The sequence below is a fragment of the Schistocerca piceifrons genome, chromosome X, assembly GCF_021461385.2.
Source record: "Schistocerca piceifrons isolate TAMUIC-IGC-003096 chromosome X, iqSchPice1.1, whole genome shotgun sequence".
In the NCBI taxonomy this organism is placed as follows: domain Eukaryota; kingdom Metazoa; phylum Arthropoda; class Insecta; order Orthoptera; family Acrididae; genus Schistocerca; species Schistocerca piceifrons.
This window is the reverse complement of record NC_060149.1, coordinates 503,358,639-503,374,301: the sequence shown is the minus strand read 5'-3', so window position 1 is coordinate 503,374,301 and position 15,663 is coordinate 503,358,639.

Genomic DNA, 15,663 nt, shown 5'->3' with positions numbered 1-15,663 from the left:
CCACTCCAATATAGCATAGTGTCAACAAAAATCAGTTATTTTCTCTTCCGTAAGCAACTTGTATACGACAAAATGTCGTGAAGCTTTAACAAAAGAAAAAAAAACTTCGGATATGAAAGCTACGGATGAACGGTAAATTTACAGCCATGTCACTTGATTTCACCTGAAGTCTGCCCTTAAGCTATTGCAGTGCGCATGGATCTCACCCGATCCCAGGAAGCCTCAGTCACGGCCTCTTACATTCGGATTCCTGTTCAAACTGGTATAGCTGCTTCGTCAACCAGCTTTTGCAAAGATACAACTATTAGACTTCGTAATAACACAAGCACAAAAACTGGTTGTAAACTGGGAGAGTGGTCTCCATGGCCATGAACGCGGTCTCTTGTTCACGGATGTCTCGTGAAAACGAAACTACCAGTTCTCATCATATGACGAATAAGAAATTTGATGTTAGCTGTTAATGATGGCCTACGTTTTCGTATATATTTGTGTGCTCACGCAATGCTGCAATGGAAGGAGTTTACGTTACTGAGGAAAGCGGATAGTAGGCAGTCGATATTAACTGAAGGGATTCTCCAGGTACAGCTGATACTCGGACAAGCTGATAATTTTTCATTCCATAAACCTCGTGATGAATCTCTTGTATTTAGCCACTTCCGCAATCATCAAGTATCTTGTGGATGATAGCTAGAAAAACTTTATACTCTATCGTATCGGTGGGCGCACTGTTTATCTAGAACGTGAATGGCGTGAACAGACAATAAAAAGCCTACACAGAAGACAAAAATGTGCTCCGATATAACTTCTATGAGGCTACTCTCTGGATGGAGTACAGGAACTTCAATTTACTCAATTTAATACACTGAGTCGCTTCAAAATAAACTGCTCAAACAGAGTTTTTCATCATCCTTGTGACTGGCATAATTTTTGTTGCTTGATTCTAAAACTCTTTCTAAATGCTCCAGTGACCACAGGCAATCGCTAAGTGAAACCGCGTTCGTAAACAAGCTAAAATTAGGGTTTTTGAATGATATAAACTATATTAACACCCTACATCTTTATTCACCTTGTCTGCATATTTACTTCTTAACATAGTCACCCTGGATACGAACACATCTCTCCTAACGGGAGACCAGTTTGTTGACTCCGTCACTGCAGAATGTTTGACTCTGAAACGGAGTTGCGACCTCACTTCTGCTTGCAGCGCTTCATCACTATCGAAGTGAAGTCCGTGAAGGTATTCTTTAAGTTTTGGAAACAGATGATCTCTCGTTTTCGGGGTCGTAATGGTGAACACGTCTTTTATCGCCTGCCACGATGTTGTTAAGGAACCCGTCACCCTCACGCTCACGCTCAAAACGCAAAAGAAATTGTTGACTGATGTCCAGTCTCCTCTGTTTCGTATAAGGTGTGAGCATTCGAGGCAACCACGGTGTACACCGTTCGCTCTACCACAGTCCTGCAATGGTGGCCTGTACATACTTTCGTGATATGCCGCATTTACCCGTGATCTGTGTCTGTATTACACGACGATTTTCTCTGGTGTGTTCATCAACCAGATTTCGATGTTTCTCGTCGACTGCCGCACCCAGTCTCCCCATTCCGAGCTCTGTCACACACGGTGAGATTAGCATCACCGTTTCCTCCATTACGTGCACCAACAACCCAACGTCGCACATTACTAATATCGATACAATCATCGCCATACACAACCTTCATTCGTGTATCGATTTCAGTTATCCGCCTCCATATATGAGTGATCGGCGTAGATGGCCGCCATGCGGAGTACCCCGGTTCGATTTCCGGTATTGACAAGGGTTTTATCTTCGTGGCAGTTCTTGTACGGGTTGCAACCAGCCTCGTGATGTGAAGTGAGGAGCTACTTGCTCGAGCAGTAGCGGCTTTACGGTCTGGAAAGTCTGCAGAACGGCTGGAAGAGTGGTGTGCTGGACACATGCCTCTCCATATTGCGGCCTCATGACGCCGCAGGGCAGAGGATGACACGGCGGCCGGTACACATCGCTTGGGCCTTCAAGGCCTGGCAAGGAGCTCGTAGATAGATATTAATGGAGGCAGGTTTTCTGCGATTAGACATTAGATTACAGCCTACGTCCCATAGCGCTCAGAGCCATTTGAACCATTTGAGAACAAAATTGAAGTTCGGAGGACTTACTTTTCAGCACGGCAGCAGGGCAATTCAGTAGAGCGCACTGTGACGGTAATTTTGAACAGTGCAATGCGACGTGTATACGCTGTTCAGTCTGTCATTTGAAACTTAGACAGCGCACGTATTGTCACGTCAAGACAAGATTGAGTATCAGTACAGGAAGTTGCCCACAAATCGGCATATACCAAACGAAGTTCAAATGGTTCAAATGGCTCTGAGCACTATGGGACTTAACATCTGAGGTCATGAGTCCCCTAGAACTTAGAACTACCTAAACTTAACTAACCTAAGGACATCACACACATCCATGCCCGAGGCAGGATCCGAACCTGCGACCGTAGCGGTCGCGCGGTTCCACACTGACGCGCCTAGAACCGCTCGGCCACATCGGCCATCCAAACATTCAGCTGCTGTCATCGGACAGAAAACACTGAAGATCGGCATCGCAATCCTATTCTATTAACAAAACCAGCACATGATCGTTATCTACAACTTACGGCTTGTATCTGAATTTTATGAGTGTACTGTCAGAGCCGTTTTGACCCAAACAGCACTCAACACGATCGATTTGCCCTCTAGGCCACCATTACAAACAACAGTACGAACACCCGAGCTCCGTGAAGTGCGAAGAAGGTGCACAGGTAACACCTCGAATAGAACGTATATTAATAGCACCAGGTTCTCTTCACGGTCCAGTTTCGAATTTGTCTGTCACCTGACAGCCGTCGTAGAAGAGTGTGGGACTGGTCAGGTGCCAGACACGCCTCAGTCATGTAGTCCCATCGGTTCAGGAGAGAGGTGGTCATTCATGTTTTGGGCCTGTATGCGCACAGGTTTCGGACGCCTCTGATTGTTATTGAGTGTAATTTTAGGGAATTGCAGTATCGAGACAGCGTACTCCAACGTACTTTACAGTACTACAGGCGACATTATGGCAATGGATTCTTCTTGTAAGTTCATACTGCACTAGCACACCGAGCCCATCTCGTTTACTCCTTAGGCAGGAATCGACTGACTGGAATGGCCTACAATACCTACTAACAAGGAGCGGGTTGAGCATGTTTGGGAAAAGTTGACTGTTACAGTGCGTCGTCGCAAGAACGCTCTCCACAACGTATCGACAGCATGCGAAGGAGAATTCAAGCGTGCTACAATGCATAATATCTACATCTACATCTGCATACACCTACATCTGCATACTCCGAAAACAACCGTGCAGTGACTGGCGGAGGGTATCCTGTACCAGTACTTGTTTCCTTCCCTGTTACACCAGCAATTAGAGCGAGGGGAAAACAACTGACAAGCCCTAATTTCTCTTATCTAATCAACGTTGTCCTTACGCTAAATGTACATTGTCCGCAATAGAATTGTTGTGCAGTCAGCTTGAAATGCCAATTTTCTACGTTTTCTCAATAGTGTTCCTCGAAAAGAACGTCCCTTCCCTCCAGGGATTCCCATTTGAGTTCTCGAAGCGTCCCCGTTGTATTTGCGTTTTGTTCGAACCTACCGATAACAAATCTATCAACCCATCTCTGAATTGCCTCCATATTTCTTCAGACCGACCTGGCGCGGATCGCAAACACTCGAGCAATACTCAAAAATGGGTTGCACTAGTGTCCTATATGCGGTCTCCTTTGCAGATGAACCACGTTATCCTAAAAGTCTTCCAATAAACATAAGTCGATGATTCGCGTTTCCTACTACAATCCTCACATGCTCGTTCCATTTCATATCGCTTTGCAACGTTCCGCCTGATATTTAAACGACGTGACTGCGTCATGCAAGACACTACTAATGCTGAATTGGAACATTACGGGGCTGTTTTTCCTACATATCTACGTTAGCTTACACTTCTCTACATTTAGAGCTATCTGCGATTCATCTTACCGACGACACCTTCCCGTACACCACAGCATTATCAGCAAACAGCCGCAAATTGCTGCTCACCCAGACCGCCAGACGATTTATGTATGTAGAAAATAACAGCAGTCCTAACACATTTCCCTGGGGCATTCCTGACGATACCCTTGTCTCTGACTCATACTCACCATCAAGGATAACGTACTGCGTTCTGTTACTTAAGAAGTCTTCGAGGCACTCACATTCCTAGGAACCCATTCAGTACGCTCGCACCTTCGTTACCGGTCGACCGTGGGGCACAGTGTCAGGGTCGCCATATGAAACGTCCCTTTAAAAAAATTTATGAATTACTGTGCTGATAAAACTCTTATGCTATTTGATTTTCAAACAGCTGAGAAAAACTGAACGTACTCAGACATTTCGCTCTTTACCTATTCCGATCAACACTAAACTGACACACAATATTTTTAGTGACTTTCAATAATCCCTACAAAAGAATGGCCCTGACTAACAATAACCTATACCTTTCATGAATCACTTACCTCATAAAAATCTTCGTTACTCGAACTACTGAAATACAGCGAGCGCCACTACTGCCAGCTAAATAAAATATTCAAACTACTGAAGGCACTAACTACTGATAGGTATAGTCAGCAAATGAAAGATTTTGTTAGAGAACAAACAATGTATTTACCTTAATAGTGTTCAAAAGTCATAAAATATATATATATATATATATATATATATATATATATATATATATATATATATATATCAGTTCGTGGCATCCAGTCTTACAAATTTACTGTCTCTGATGGACACACGTCCAGATCATCCGCTCTCAAAACTCCGGCATTTCTCTCCTCACATCCACCACTGCTGGCGGCTCACCTCCAACTGTGCAACGCTACGCGCTGTTAACAGCCAACTGCCCAACACTACAATAGCATATACTCCAACAATGAAAACCAACCACAGCCTTCACACTGCTCAGTCAGTGATTTTCATATAGAGCGCTACGTGGCGTTACCAACATAAAAACCTAAACAGCCTACTTACAAAGTGTCTTTCGGAAATCCGAGAATTTGGAATCTGACTGTTGGAGTAACACAGTACTCAGTTTTTCCTAACAGTAGATTTTCACTTCGAAGATGTATACTTTGGAGCAGACTGCATTTATTTTGATTATGGTTTTGTTTTTATTTCTTAGTAAATTTTGTTGTGTTTTTGTTTTTCATACTGCATATTCCTTCAATGCCTGCTTCCATTGATTGTTAATCCGCACGCTTTCGCGGATATGTAGGTGCTGCAAAACATTTTATAACAATTTATGTGAAAGGCAAGCAGGAAAGTTGGAATATCACATTGTGGGGATTTAAGCGATATTTTTGATTTCTTATAGTGCGCTGCTTGTTAGAAACTCGAATGTACATTCCACTGGCCAAACAATGAAAGTTCATCATCTAACCTCTCTGGCACACGTAACACCAACAAAAAGATTGCATTAAAGCAAATGTAATCATACAAAACAGCGTGTAATTAGTAGATGGGTATCGGACGATCGCAGCATGTTGCCGAAATGCGTCATGCCAAACAAAATATTGATAATATCCGTTACCGAAACACAAAAGTGTGTTGTTTATAAAATGAGTGAGACAACTCCAGACTTCAGCCTGTTTGATATGAGATTAACAAATGTAAGATTAGTTGAGTGCAGACATTTAAAGATGTTATGTTTATACATTCACTATCAGTTGCTGAAATGAAATACTCTGTTCCAAATCACGATCGACCAGTTTTGATCATAAGCGTTTTTTTACAAGTTTTGGCGTTATTTAATTAAAGCATGTGGCATCGACAGAACGTACACGGCATTATAAAGACATGTACACACAGCAGGAAGAACACTATCACAGCACTTCGCATAAAATAAAGTGCAGCTTTACGTGACTCAGTGGACGGGAATACATTACAACGGATATTGCAGACAGTTTGTCGACTAAACATGATACATACCTAACGCTGTAGTTTGAATTTGTAGCTCAAGAGGAATTTAATGACCAAAGAACGCAGAGAACAATAATAGTCATTTGGCAAGAAAATGTTGATGTTTTACCACAAAGTCTTAATCATCCTGTTATAAGTATACCCAGAAATTCAAATAGCAAAGCTAAACTGGGAATATAATTACATAAAAAGGCAAAGAATTATAATTTCCTTTAGCAGGAGTCCTTCGCATTTTGTATGACATTTTAAGATCGATTTGGACTACACAACGAAAATTATGAAAGTGTCACACGGAGTGACTGAATGAAAATTAGAATATTTTTCATTTCGAAAGTATTTTACGGAGTGTAAAGGAATTTTTGTGTACCTCATCAAAAGCTATGTAAACAGTAGTTCCACTGAATTTCAGTCAAATTCCTCAATATGTAACGCGCAATTGATCAAGTAACTGGCCTACGTTGACGCATATTTTCTTTGAGAACAGCGTGCACCGCCGAGCAATGTGCCATTAAGGTAAGAAAGGATCAAAGATTAGTGTTTAACGTCCCGTCGACGTCCAAGTTTTTAGCGTTGGAAAACAAGCTCGAGTTGGAGAAGGCTGAGAAAGGAAATTTGCCTTGCCCTTTCAAGGGAGATTTAAGCTACATAGGGAAGTCACGGAAAATCTTAAATTTGAATAGCCGGACTGGGATTCGACAGATGCGCCGTTTTTTTCGATGGAAGGAACAAAGGTAAATTCCAGTTTTACATGCATTTTATACCATAATTTCTTTTCAGACCTATGAAATACGCATTTTCCAATAACTAACTTAAAAAAATAGAGCGTAGTTCCATTTAAAATAACAAATAACTCCTTGCATCTATTTTCGCACTAATTGTTCATACCGCAATTGCCACTTCAGCTGTATCAAATGTCGGCTGAAACAGTTTTGACGGTAACAGATAGTGTCTGACTCAGTACGGTCCCCTATTTTTGTGCTTAAGCCAGCTTGCAGATTTATAAGTATGGCTGAGTAACATTAGAAAAGAATATCCACCTTATACAAGACGCAGCTCACCTACTTTTATTTTATCCATAAATACTTCATCATTTTATGTGCTGTCTCAAATTTTTTCAAAGTTAAAATAATTATTAACTACTTACTATAACATATACAATAGTTATTTTTTATAATTATCTGCTTATGATATATCTAAAATAACACGCGAGTTATCTACAGAAACTTTGCATTTTTGTGGTAAGTAAAATAAATATTTTGCGTGTGCGAGTAATAGCGAAAACTATAATGAACAAAACAGATTACTTAGGACGTCTAGTAAAAAAGGAAAGAAGATTTGGTTTAAGGATTTTTCGACATCGGAGTCATTAGACACGGAGAACAAGCTTTAATTGTTTTATGGATGGGGGAGGATATCGGCCGTGCCCTATTAGTGGAATCATTGTGGCATTTGCCTGGAATGATTTGGGGAAATCATGGAAAACAAATCTGGATTCTCGGATGCAGACTTGAGCTGTGGTCCTCCAGAATACGAGTCCAGTACGCTAACAGCTGCACCACCTCGCTCGGTGGGACGTATAGAACAAAGGCAAACAAGATGACATCACCTAAAACTATGACAGATTGTGTAAAGAATGTTTCACGTAACACTACCAGCTCAAACTGACTGATATCACTATATAGCGCTGGATAAGAATAACGAAATCCCTTGAAGATAGCACGGGTAAATGAAAGATAGTGATTTGTGTCTTGCATAAGGCGTAAATTTTCTCCAAGTTTTCTTGGCAAGCAGGAGAATTAAAACGAGCTACAATATGTAAAAGATGGGTGAATGTATATTAATTTCCAGAGGTTATTTTAATGAAAGTCATACGAAAATACTTTCGTAAATGCTACAACAGAACAGACAGTGACTACACTGGTTAGGTTAGGAGCTCCCAGGAAGGGGGCGAGAGGTGTGTGGAGTGATAGGTCACTTTCCTGCGGCCACATAAGAAATCTCAATAAATAAGCAGCAACACCGATACACTATCTGTAGCAATGATGTTATGTGCACAGTCTTCCATCACATTCAGCCACACTACAGTTATTCATACCACGAAAGGCTTGCATTATACCATTTCAATCGTACTTGCAGCTCAGATACCTTACATTTTTCAGTACGATAGTGAAGCTACGTAGAATGAAAGGTGCCCAGCCCTAGCTTAATGAGTAGCTGAGAAAATTACTCAATAAATTATAAATAGACGATGTGACTTGGCCTCTATTGGTACATTAGCACGATATGAACTTCATAGGCCCCATGCGGGATAAGGTATTTAACATGGGGGTGTTCCTGAAATTCCTTATTATATGAATTCCAGAGAGCAGTGGAGAGCTATTATAAAGGCAATGGACCTGCATCTGGCAAGAATTTTCCATCTACTTATGGTTCTTCTTGGATCTGCTAGGGATTCGTGCTTCCCTCAGCACGTATCACATTACTTTCTTCGGCCTATAAGCTGAAGGGGAACTTACAAATTTGTTTTCGCATACATGATCAACATTTTTAAAGAGAATCTGGGTATGAGCATTGTAGCATTTGCGTTTTAAGGCCAGGAATTGATGGTGGAAGAACCTATGAAGGAGCCACCAGACCTCATACTGTTCACAATACTATAGTTGGACTGCAAACCAGCGAATAAGCAACCAGAAATTTCCATTCTTATAGGCTATTATGATCTCCAGCGCAGTATAGTACAATATGCCGCAGTGATTCCTGATCACTGCGTCACTCGTTCTTTAATCCGGTACTGCGGAGCAGTGAGTTGTCCCTCAGTGTTTGCCCGCGACAAATCGCGCATTTTGCATGCTCTACTTCTGCCTTCAAGTGTTCGCCATCGGAATCCGGCCGGAAGCTCGGCCTCTGCTGACCTGATTCTACACACGACACGAACGTTTCACGCATTTCTGCGAAGAAGCGCCTCTTGGCAGTAAGTTTCTTATTGCGAACTAGTAGCACGAACAAGGAGGAGAGGCTAGACGATGACATCTCGCTCCCATCGATATAATTACAAGAAGGAAAAATAAAAATGAACGATTAACGTTCATTCGACGGCGAAGTCATGAGAGATGGAGCACAAGCTCAGACGGAGGAGGAACTGGAAACGCCTTCTTTATCGAATCCGTCCCAGCATTTTGTCTTTAGCGAGGAGTTGTTAGAGATGGAGCATCAGTTTAGACTGTGGGAGGATGACAAAATGAAATCGACTGTATTCTTTTGTAAAGAATCGGACCAGTATTTATCTTAAGCGATTTACAGAAATCACGGATAACCTAGATAGTGGGATTTAAACTGCCATCCATTAAAATGGCCAGTGTCATACGACGTCGCCATCTCGCTAGGTATCACAATCATTGGACACGAGGCATTGATGCAGACGGACAGGGATCAGTAGAGACAATGTAAAGTTGGCGTTAAGTGATTTAGGGAAGCTACGGAAAACTTAAATCGGACCGGTGTTTTGAACGCCGCCTCTCCCAAACTTAAAACTGGTGCACTAACAACGGAATTACCACTCCAGATATCCTGCACAACAATCAGTACACGTTGACTGCATATTTGTCTAAACAGCTTTAGAGGAAATCACGTGCATTGTTTCGGGATTTAGAAGAACATTAACGAACATCGGAGGTTAAAAATCCGCTTCTCCCTAACATGTGGACCAAACGCTCCCAGTCTACTGTACAACAGTTTCGAGAGAGCTTAGTTGTTTACACTATCACTTTTTAAGAGGGAAAAACCTGGTAGAAATATGAAATAAAATATCAACAATTGGCCAACCAAGTTTTCAGCTGCCACTACGTGTAATAAGAACGTACCACAACGCAATATTCTTCACTGTTCTGGACTACGGGTCGATTTTTTGGGCTCACATAGCCAGAAAGGGAAGGACATCACAGACTCTAAGGTGAGCACAGGGAAGTGTACTCCTGCGCCTGACAGGAACGTACAGAACAACACAGGCTGCGACGCTTCTGGTGATTTTAGGCTTGCCACCTCTTGTCCTAACCGTAAGAATTGAGAGGTGCATCATAGGAAGTAAAGAAAAGCGTTGATAGAGAATTGCAGAAATCTCTGAGACATGGAAGAAACAGGGAAGAGAACGTACCAGCTCCTTCCTAATACAAAAGAAGGAACAAGAATGATATACTTCTTCCCACCAATGGAGCTATGCACTCCTGTTGGGACATGTTCCATATCTCAGCTATTTACTAAAAATACGACAGCGCACCACAGACACTTGTGAAAGTGGAGCAATCGGCACCGTGGATCACATCGTCTGCGAGTGTGCCATTAGGCAAGACGTGGTAGACCAGGACAGTACGCATTTAATTATGCAACTGTCTGTAATATAATAATGAATGAGGAAATGTGGTATAATCTGAACTCACTGACAGCTAAAATATCGGCGTATGACAACCAGGAAAAGACCACACATCATGATAATGAGGCGCGCCACGGCAGAACATCCACCTACAACAACCTTCTGAAAGCTGTGAGGAGATGAGCCTCGGAGAGGACCAGGAAGGATTTCCTGAGGCCCTGAAGTCATCTACGAATCTCCACACCTCGAATGGCACAGTAGCGCAGCCCATGTGAATCCTGAGTTTCTCCTCAGCACGCAGGAGGCTAACCATCCAGCAATTGAGAAATCCAGCTTGGTTCTTATACCACATACAGTACTGTAATGTAGTGTTGTGTAATGTAGTGCTGTGTAGTGTTGTGTTGTAGTAGCGTTGCCTAGAATTATAAAACCTATGATCTACCAATGCCGCATAGAGTAACAGACCAGCAGCGTGTGCCTCCTGGATTCCGGATGAACAGATACGTGTGCACCAGATAACCAAATGGTAGTATGTTGATTTTTTACTTATTATAATTGCTTCTCTTTTTATGTAGGTCTTCTATATAGTTTTTTCCCTTAAATAGCATAACGCTTCATTATTACTAACATATTTGAAATTATGTTAAAATTATGTGCTATATTCATGCCAGTTCATGTGCAACATTCGAGCAGTTCTTTCATACAGATAACAGACTAAAAAACAGCAAATAAATAAATAACCAAATGCAGAAAGATGAAAAACGTTCGGAGCGTACTTGCACAGGAAGAACAGCAACAGAAATAGCAGAATCACCTCGAGAAGGAGTACAGAAATAAAACAATGAGAACGGAAACTCATTGGACTCTTAGTTTTCGGACAGAAGCGAAGATGTTGAGTCAGAACAGGATACTTATGACGAGTAGGCTAATTATTGCTACAATGTGTTCATATCAAGCATTAATCTGTAGTGATTAAGTGACAAAATGATTGTAGTGATTAAGAAATGTGTTGTTTTAAGTGAAATATTCTAAAGTGCGTTTTCAGTATACTGTATTTCAGATAGAGAACAAAATGAGACATTTGAACGTATATGTTGAGTGAATTGTACATCAACAAAATTTTGGACATGCTTCCAAATCGTAATGCTATGGTTTGATTGCTGCTAAGCGACGTCACGAAGGATCCTTCGGCAGTAATTTAGTGTACCTGTAAACATATATTGATCAGCCAGAACATTATGACTACATACCTAACAGCCGGTAAGTCCACCTTTGTCACGGATAACAGCGGCGACCCGCCGTGGCATGGAAGGAACGAGTCCTTGGTAGATCGCTGGAGGGAGATGGCACCACATCTGCACACACACGACACCTAATTCCCACGGGTTCGGGGGAGGGCTGCAATGAGCTCTGACGCACATTCAGTCACATCCCACAACTGTTCGATCGGGTTCCGATCTGAAGAGATGGGGGGCCAGGAAATCAACTGGAACTCGCCACTGCGTTCCTCGAGTCACTCCATCACACTCCTGGCCTTGTGACAAGGCGCACTATCTTGCTGAAAAATGCCACTGCCATTGGGAAACATGATCGTCATGAAGAGGTGTACGTGATACGCAACCAGTGTACGATACTCCTCGACTGACATGGTGCCTTGCAGGAGCTCCACTGGACCCATAGATGTCCACGTGAATGTTCCCTAGAACATAATGGCACCACCACCAACATGCCTTTGTCCGGCAGTACCGGTGACAAGGAGCTGTTGCCCTGGAAGGTGACGGTTTCATACCCTCTCACCCGCGTGATGAAGAAGCTATCGGAATTCATCAGACCATGCAACGCTCTGTCATTGCGACAATGTCCAGTGCCGACGGTCACATGCCATTTCAGTCGCAGTTGCCGATGCCGTGGTGTTAACATTGGTACTTGCATGGGTTGTTGGCTGCGAAGCCCATCGTTAGGGATTTCGGTGCACTGTGTGTTTACACACACATGCGCTCTCCCCAGCTCAGAGGTCTGATGTCAGTTCCACCGCAATTCGCCGCCTGTCTTGTTTTATCAGTTTGTTCAGCCTACGATGTCCGGTATCTCTAATGAGGGATGGGCACCCAACCTCACAACGTCTGGACGTGGTTTCACCTTGGTTTCACCAAGTGTTGAAGACACACATCACAGCACTCTTCGAACACACGGCAAGACGTGCAGTTTCCGAAATGCTCGTGCTGAGCCTCAGGGCCATCACAAACTGCCCTTGTCAAATTCAGATATATCGCGCGCCATCTCCATTCTACACACGAACAGCAGGCTCATTGATACCACACGCACCGTGCGTGTGTCTTGACTAGCAGTCATTCCTCGACAGGTGACGCTGCTATCGCCTGGGCAGGTTTATATCGATATTAGGTCGGTGGCCATAATGATCTGGCTGATCAGTGTAGATGTAGAAAACTGCACGATCAGCAACCTGCACCAATGACAGTATTCATTACTGGTATTGCAAAAGAAGTGGGAAAGGGAGTCCTGTAGTGGCGGGTTTTCCTTTTACTTCTGCTTCACTCTGCATACTTTCTTTAATTTCTATATTTGTCTGTTCACACAGTTGTATAAACAGACGTAGATGTTTGATGATATTCAATGGCAATTTGAAAGAAAACATGCAATGCATACAATCAAAAGAGCGCAGAATAAGTCATAACAGCAATAAATAAATAAAATAATAAATAAATTTGCTTCTTTAATGGAGAATCATGTACAAAACTCAGAATATGCAACAACACAGATAACGCCACCCTGAGCTGGGCCAGGAAACATTGCAGACCGCGAGTCACCACTACTGGACTGTGTGCTCCGTAACATCAACCACAGCCACTGCCAGCTTGGATGCAGAGCTAGCGCTAAGTCCATCTGACGTTTGGACGTAGGTGTTCATATTTCAATGTACTTTTAGTGAAGTGTAAGTATGTATGTCCTTATAGAAAGGGTAATGCACTTTTATTCTTCCAACAGCTTGGAATAGTCACAGCACAGTTCAAAACAATTGATGGACCAATATATTCTGTGCACTTGACGTGGAATAAATATTTGCAGTTCTTGTATGAGACATAACGCTGAACTGAAACATGATCTCTTCTGATATGGCCAGCAGTTTTGTAAACCCCAGTCGCCAGTTTTGTAAAGACCTCGTCGCTACTGCTGTGGAGGCCGAGTTTGTGAGTTCGTGAAATGTCTTCTGGTGCAGTACACCGCTAAGACGATTTCTCACTGCCACTATTACCCAGCTATGCCCCAGGGTCAGGTAACAGGATAGGAAAACGAAGGTTCTACAACACTCCGACAAATTAGTAACAAAGTCACACAAATGAATTAAAAGGTTTACTGATCTTTTTGACTTGTCGAAATTGAAATCTGCAACATTGCTTGTAATATAACATAAAAAAGGCCCTCAATGGCTCTTAGGTAAACTTCACAGTGCATAGCAAAGACAAAATACAACAACTGTCCGTTCACTTCTAAGAGTTCATTAAGGGACGTTCCATGTCTAAGTCAGCGCTAGACGATGATCTATAATCAAGTGGACGAGAGCTCCTCTTCTGTCTTCCGAGTAGGCTTCTGTCCGTTGTCGTCCGATCATTGGCGGATTGTACTCGGCCGGCAACTGGCCAAGGTGAAGTGGATATCTACATCCTGAAACTCGCGCAAGTAGCGTGTCTCTAACGCACTGGCACCAGCTCCAATCTTTGCGCCAGGCTCTCTCTTGTACGGAACACACAGCGAGCGGCAGTCAAACTTTACCTACTATACAGACAATAAACACATGTTATGCAAAACAATTTGACAAAAAGCAATATGAAACTTCCTGCAGATTGAAACTGTGTGCCGGACCGAGACTAGAAATCGAGACCTTTGCTTTTCGCTGGCAAGTGCTCTACCGATTGAGCTACCCAAGAACGACTCAGGCCCTCTCCTCACAGCTTCAGTTCTGCCAGTATCTCGTCTCCTACCTTCCAAAGGTCCCGAGTTCGAGGCTCGGTCCGGCACACAATTATAATCTGCCAGGAAGCGCACACTCCACAGCAGAGTGAAAATTTTATTCTAAAAATCAATGTAACTCACAGACATAGTGTGCAAAATACACTGTAATTCACACACAAGGTGTGGAGAAAACAAAGTACTCACTCACATACACAGTATGCAATCACACACACACATGCAGTCACAGCTATATACACTTACATGCAATATGATAAATGGGTCATGCTCTTCCGTATCCACTCACACTTTTTTCACCATATATACGACACACACACACACACACACACACACACACACACTCACTCACTCACTCACTCACTCAGGCATGCAAGATCGTGCAGACATGTCACATACAATCAGTTAGGAAATGGGCTTGTTTGCAGCAATACATGCATCTACACGGATAGCGCGACTATGACAGGCGCAGCACGGTCTCTCAGAAAGGCGTCCACTGTAGTGGCTTCACTTGACGCAGCAGCAGGGAGTGGCACACCAAAAGTGTGCACCAACTGACAACACTACTCGTCTGTAATCTGGACAGCAGCCACCACATTTCTGACGTTTGTTTCAACATTTGTTCACGGGTCTACGCCACCACTCGCCAGCCACAACGACTGAAAAATTCTGGCATAAATTTGAAGCAATATAGAATTAAGTACTCGCATCTGCCATGAAAGCTCAGTTCGACTCCCTGTCCAGTCGGGTTAGGGTCACTATCTCTGCTAGAGGTGGCAGCTCCATTTACTAAACTTCACACCATCTACAGGTTGTTCGGCAATTCCCATTAAAAATTTCTAGGAATTGTAGAGATAGGGGAGTGAGTACATAATATTTTGAATAGGCACCCTTGTCCGTAAACGTACGGTTTCCGTTCTACGACGGTTCAATTCAGATCTGTAGCTCATCCACTTCTGCTCGAGGAATTGAATTAGACCTGACGCAGTACAATTATTAAGTAACAATTCGAAAGGATATGTAACGAAACATCCATTTATCACTTAAGCACATTACTTTGTATTAACAGTTAAACATTACGTGTTTACATTATTCCAAAACAAAAAAGAACGCAGCATAGTGTACGTGCAGAACAGTATTAATGCATTACAACAACGGCTCGATGTGGCGACTATCAACGTTGTACCTCCGAAGCATGTCCTGGGACACACTTCCCATCCCACTTGACGTCTCTTCAGTTTCTAATGTAGCGGCCAGTACTCGTGTCAGCAGATCT